This window comes from Benincasa hispida, chromosome 9 (genome assembly GCF_027475165.1).
Source record: "Benincasa hispida cultivar pf3 chromosome 9, pf3_genome.v1.1, whole genome shotgun sequence".
Lineage (NCBI taxonomy): Eukaryota > Viridiplantae > Streptophyta > Magnoliopsida > Cucurbitales > Cucurbitaceae > Benincasa > Benincasa hispida.
In genome coordinates this window covers 98,293,875-98,300,120 of record NC_143486.1, presented here as the reverse complement: position 1 = coordinate 98,300,120, position 6,246 = coordinate 98,293,875, and the positions used below count along the sequence as shown (strand labels likewise).

The window sequence follows — 6,246 nt, the reverse complement described above, 5'->3', positions numbered from 1 at the left end:
TTTTAAAAATTAATTGAGTTTATGACAATACATATTGCATTTCTAAATATTCTTATCTGTATCTAATATGATTTTGCATTGTAAATTTTAGAATTCAAGATTTGCATACAATAAAAACATAAAAACGTTCTTATCAAAATTTACACAATATAGATCACATCATTCAAAAACTCTTTTGAAAATTTGAAATATTTGGATCACATAATCAGAAAACAGTTTTCAAAAATAAAATTATAGTTGTAGGTTAAACACATATTTGTTGAATTCATTAAATTCGAAAATATGAAACAAACAACAAACAAACAACATTCTCTCGATTTATTATATATACTATAGAATTGAATAGGTTTTTTTTAATGAAGAACTTTGATTGTTGACAATGAATTTGATTCAATGGCGAGGTTTTGATAACCGAGATTAAGAGCCACTGTTAGACTATGATTAAGAGCTGCAAATTCCACACGTGAAGAGTTTTGATGAGGGCCCAAAGAATTACCAAAAACGGCAATAGTAGTACCTTCAGAGTTACAAATGCAATGCCAAAATTGGAGGAAAGATTGTTAAAACGCCGATCTCCGTCAACATTAAGCTTGAAAAAACCCAGTAATGTAGAAGACCAAGGTTAGAATCTAAATGAAGAGCACAAATATTCTGAAATTCTTCAAACTAGGCAACAATCCATGTTGATTTTTCTCGGAATGATAATGTTGTCACTTGATTTGTGCAACTAGTGAGTGTCATCATGTAAAGAGTTCAAACATAGAGTGAGTGGTAGATTCAGGTGCTTCATACCATTGTGTTCTCAGAAGAGAGTATTTCATGAACTTTCAATCTTGTAATTTTGGTGGTTAATATGGAAAACGAGAGCTTAGCTAGCATAGTTGGATTAGATGCTATTCGTGTGAAGATAAGTGTTGGGTGCACGCTTGCACTACAACAAATATCCCTAAGATAGCTCTTCAATCTAGCATTTTTGAAAGGAGGCTATAAAAAATGGTTAAATTTAAAAGGGGCATTTTTTATATTTAAAAGAAAAAAAAGTAAAGGAACAAAAAATCCTCCCTTTCATGTCCTAATTTCAATGCGACTCTGACGTGGCCAGACGACGGCAATGGTTTCCCTCAGCGGACGGTGACCAACGATACGAAAACCCACAGGTTTTGATGATTTTAGAAAAATTAAATTTTGCAATCCGTTTCTATTTTGACTAAATGTTGGACTATATACCCTGCTCTAAGGGATTAAGTATTTGTTCTGTCCCATTGAATCGCTTGCTCCTTCAGACCTGTGGTTCGTTTTAAGTTGTTCACTACAAAATATTCCGTTGCAGCAATTTGGAGCTAGTTGCTTTCATTTTGAAATTTAGAGCTATATACCCTACTCTTGGCTCAGTTCACGACTGTTTATGCATCTCAGGTGCTCGTTTGTTGTATTATGAACCATAATGAAAGATCGTTTAAGACTTTACCCCACTTATCGAGCTAGAGCTCAATTCTTTAATAGATGGTTTATAGCTTGCAACTGTGTTGCGTTTCTAAACTGCTTCACTTTCATTTCCGTGCTTAATGTTAAAATTTTCCCAATTCCATGAAATTACGTTATTGTTGGGATGATTTGTTGTTAAACTTTTAGTAGTTGGGAGATGTGGTAGTAGTGATTTAAGACTATGGTTTAGCTGTTTGGTGCTGCCTTTTTTGAAATTTTAACTCTGACGGGTATGGGTATCTATATGTCAAGTTATCAAGGAAGTTGTCTTATTCAACATTTACTTCATGATCTTTATCGTATCTATGCACAAAGTGGACTTCCAACATTCCTACGCTCTGAGCAGGAAGGAAGGAAGTCTGTGTGGACTGGAATGTTAGTTCCTTTGTTTGATTTGAGGGATATCTCTACTGGGCACTAGATGTAGCTATTTCTTATGTTTGGTTCACTTTCGCCACTGGGTTTTGAGTTCCGAGTCTCTGACCACCATCAATGAAATGGGAGGAGAAAGTTGAAGCCAAACTTTCCACTACAGGTTGTATTGATCTTGTTTTTTTGTCCTAGGCATATATGATATTCATGTAAATAGGTGGTTGGGATCTGTGGTTATTCAAAGATTTAAAGTGGCTTCATGTTCTTAAGGAGTGGGTTTCAAATATTTAAAGTGGCTTCATGTCCTAGGCATATGATTTGATTGGCTTTTGGTAATCATCAACTTGATAGACAGATATTGTTTTGCCAAAGCTTTGATGTTCTTCTTAACCTCCTCTAATTAGGTAATGAGTCAAATTTGTTCTGAATTTCCTTATCATCCATTTTCAGTATCCCTTTTTTTGTCTGTCATTTGGTAAGGACGCAATAAGTTATTATTAATTTTAGTTTAAGGACATGCGGGGTGGGAAATTCAAATCTCTGACTTGTTGGCCGAGAATATATGTCGTAATTAGTTGAACTATGGTGTTCTTGAACTATGGTTAGATTGACAAGAAACGATCAGTTATTGATAATCTTGTCTTTGAATTCTTTCTTGACAACAGACGGTGATGATTATGTTGTTACTGATTTAGCAATAGTGTTTATAATGATAAGAAGAATTGTGTTTTAAGATAATATGTCCCAAAATGAAGGTTGTTCATCTGTTGTATTTTTTGTGTGCGCACGTGTTTCAGCATTCCATCAGTTACGGCTTGGTTATATAATTCCACTCTTATTGTTTCAAGGTTATTGTGCAGAAGGCAGAGAGAAATGACATCCCTAGAATTGATAAAAAGAAGTAAGAATCACCAACATTCATTTTGTGCTCGGTCTGTTGTATTTATTTTTTTCCTTTTATATTACAAAAAAGTTGGAGTTAATTTTGAAAGGATATCTTTTGGTAAAGTGTTTTGTGTTCAACTCTTTTTTGTCAAAGGAAGTATTATATTGCTACTGATAACTGATAAACTTAAATTTTCTTTTTTTGTGTTAGAATTTATGTTCAATGACTGACTGCATTTTATGAGATTTTCTCTTTTTGTCTTTTGATTGATGGCTGATGAGCTGAATACACGTGAGTGCACACAAACATATACACTGCAGCCTTGCTAAAAGCTCTTCTTCATCTCTTTGAAAGTGGCCTTTATTTAACCTTTAAAATTATTTTCTGTTCTTTTTCATAGTTCGGTTGTCACTTTACTTTATGGATATGATTCATTTCAAAACCAAAAGGGGAGAATGACCTATTGACAAATCACAATGCCTTCACTTCTTTCTCTTTCTATACCTAAGATTTTGACGTATCAACTGCAGATACCTAGTTCCAGCAGATCTTACTGTAGGACAGTTTGTTTATGTCATTTGTAAAAGGATTAAATTGAGCCCGGAGAAAGCGATCTTTATCTTGGTGGACAATGTCCTCCCTTCTACAGGTACATTCTTTTCTTCTATAATAAATTGTAGGACATGTCTAGGATCACTTTTGAAAATGAAAGTCCATCTTACAAATAAGTTCATTTAACAGATTTCGATAAGGATCGTCAACTTCCTGGAGCCTCAGGAATATGATCTATCATAAATGCCTCAGGGTTACATTTTACCTTTAGAATTGCCATAATTGGTTCACATAGCACCTACATATAACAATTCCATTAAAGATAACGGAGAATTTATCTGTGTTCCTTTTTTATTCATTGTTTTCTATGTGGTTTTGTCTTCGTTTTGTTAATTTTTTTTGTTGTTCGTTGGCTCTTATCTTTGTGTGATCTCATAAGAAGGCTAAGGGAATTAGAAGATGTGTTAACAAAACCGTTATGACCTCTATGGCATACAAATTGTTGTACATTATGTAAATTTATTTGATTTCTCATATACAAATTGTTATACAAAACCGTGCTTGTCTTGAAAAAGTGCTAAAGCTAGCGCTTATTTTATTTAGTTTGGTGCTCATATATCAATTTGATTTATTGTTTACTCTTGATTCGCATCTTGATCTTTATTATGATTTATGTATACAATGAATGTGTCTTAGGCTAATTTAGATCTTCTATAATAATTGGAGGAACATTGAGATCTAGAGGATTGCATGTTGAGTGAAACTTGAAGTGATTATTATAGGTTGTATTGCTTGTGATGAAAGCCTTTTAATAACTTTCTTAATTAGAGGTTGTATTGCTTATGATGAAGCCTTGTAGATTTCAATGTCGATTTCACCTCAAGGAACAACTTCATCAACAAATTTGTTCTCATTGTTTGACTAAAATCAACTCACGACCCCGCTTTCACTTCATTCAACTCAACAATTTCAAGCTCTTTATCCATAATTTTGATCGAGTTTGTAAATTTTGAAGCCCAATTCCATGATGTCATAATCTTGTAAACTAGTAGATTTTGTATTTTGTGAACTTATATAGTTACAAATTATATTTGGTATACTTTTATTGTTGGATAATCATTTTTATTTTGTAATGTACAAATGAATTACAAAATTGCAGATATGAAAGGAAGTCATGGTATTTGATGTATTATCAAGTATGTTATGTGTGTATTTAACTAAAAATAAGCACTTGTAATGTAAGTGGATTACGAAATTCGATGCATAAGTTTGTTGTAGCATAAAATAGAAGCTATATATATAATAGCATTAAAAAAAGGTTATTTTATGTTAAAGATAACATTATAAAAAGTTATTATATGATAAAGACAACACAAAGAAAAGGTTATTATAAAGTAAAGATAACATTAAGAATGAGTTATTATACATTAAAGATAGCCTTAATAACTAAAGCTATAAAATGTTTTCGTGGCAAGGTATTGTTGGGGTTGATGCCTTAAATCTCGTAAGGTTCTGTAGTTTGTAAACACCTGTATGAACAAACTATTTGTGATGTAATAATATGAGATATTTTATTCACCACCGTCTATGAAATATGAGATATTTCAGTTGTATTAACCACAAACCAAAAAACTAAGAACTTTGGTTGTCATTGTAACTTAAGCATGTATGTGGAGACGTATATGAATAAAGAAGGGAAACCTTATCCTGGTGATACTCCAAGTGTGACCCGTTTTGTAGATGTTACACGTGTTGTAAAGTGCTACAAATGGTCTGATCTTGACTATTCATGTATTAGACATGTGAGCGGGATGCTCTATACAAAGAAGTTTATATAAGACCGGACCATAAAATGTTTAGTCTCGTTATATAACGCCGTTCATGACAGAGACTTTCATTTCACTAGGATGACCATAGGTAACATGACCTTAATCCTGAGTGAGTTGGGAACTCCTGCCTATGAGGGTGGTCCTTGGATTTGCATGGGTGCGAGTGGCCAGATCGCCAACTCAAAACTGCCACTTTGTGGATTCGTCTGATTGGGGAGCTGGGAACTTAGCTACACAAAATGGAATTCACTCCTTCCCCAAAGCAAGGGTAAGTAGATAAATTGCTCCTTTAAAGGCTGATTCCGGGGCTTGAACAATGTGACGCCACACCTTCTCTTGGCCTGAGAAGTGTTTATTCATAGTAGGACTATGATGTATTGTTCATTAGAGGAATCAGTGGTACTTAAGAAGTTAGATGTAACTACAGGGGCAAAATGGTAAATTGACCCAGCTGTACTTACGAGCGAATTGTGAAGGGTCATCGTACTGTTGATTGGTTATATCCAATGGACACAGAAATATATTTGTAGCACAAAGAGTGCAGTTGTCAGTCTTTAGTGGAGTGCCACGCAGTTAACGGATGGTGGATATTGTGATTAAAGAGTTTAGTCAGTTATTCACGTACCGTTGGAGCTTCAAGCTACAGGTCCATAAGGTTCCCTTGGTAGCTCAATGGATTCATGTTGAGAAAGTTTTTGGGTTAATTTTAAGTGTTCAAATTAACAAGAGGGAATTTGATTGTATATGATATAATTAAATTGATTCAATTATATGTGATATAATTGATTTGATGTATTAGATACATTATTTGGAGGAATTAATATAAATATGATTTATATTAAATGTCATATAGGAGAAAAAGAACTATGGTTTATATATTGCATGAGATGTGATATTAAAACTATAAGTTACAAATATAATATTTATTTATAATTAAATCAATTATGAGATAATTGGTTTCAGTTTTTTCTCCTAATAACTGATTTAGTGGGAAGTTGTAATTAGTTATGGTAACTGATGAATAAAATGAAAATCGTTCTCCTTTTTTTCATAATCGAACGCGCATTAAACAAAAAGCTACATGATAGCTTTGAGAGAGTAAACGGTCGAGTAAAGAATATA

At 33.2% G+C, this 6,246-nt stretch overlaps 1 long non-coding RNA gene across 3 annotated transcripts; it reads left to right on the top strand.

The window, feature by feature from the left end:
* Positions 1-1,025: 1,025 nt before the first annotated feature.
* On the top strand, positions 1,026-4,492 carry LOC120085028 (uncharacterized). Of its 3 annotated transcripts, none has more exons than XR_016531900.1 (4): positions 1,026-1,157; positions 1,832-2,758; positions 3,274-3,392; positions 4,147-4,492. It is a non-coding gene; the product is annotated as an uncharacterized LOC120085028 (long non-coding RNA). The 3 variants fall into 3 exon arrangements; XR_016531901.1 differs by lacking the exon at positions 1,026-1,157 and adding an exon at positions 1,164-1,416; XR_005483794.2 differs by lacking the exon at positions 1,026-1,157 and having other exon boundaries at positions 1,164-2,758.
* The last annotated feature ends 1,754 nt before the right edge of the window (positions 4,493-6,246 follow it).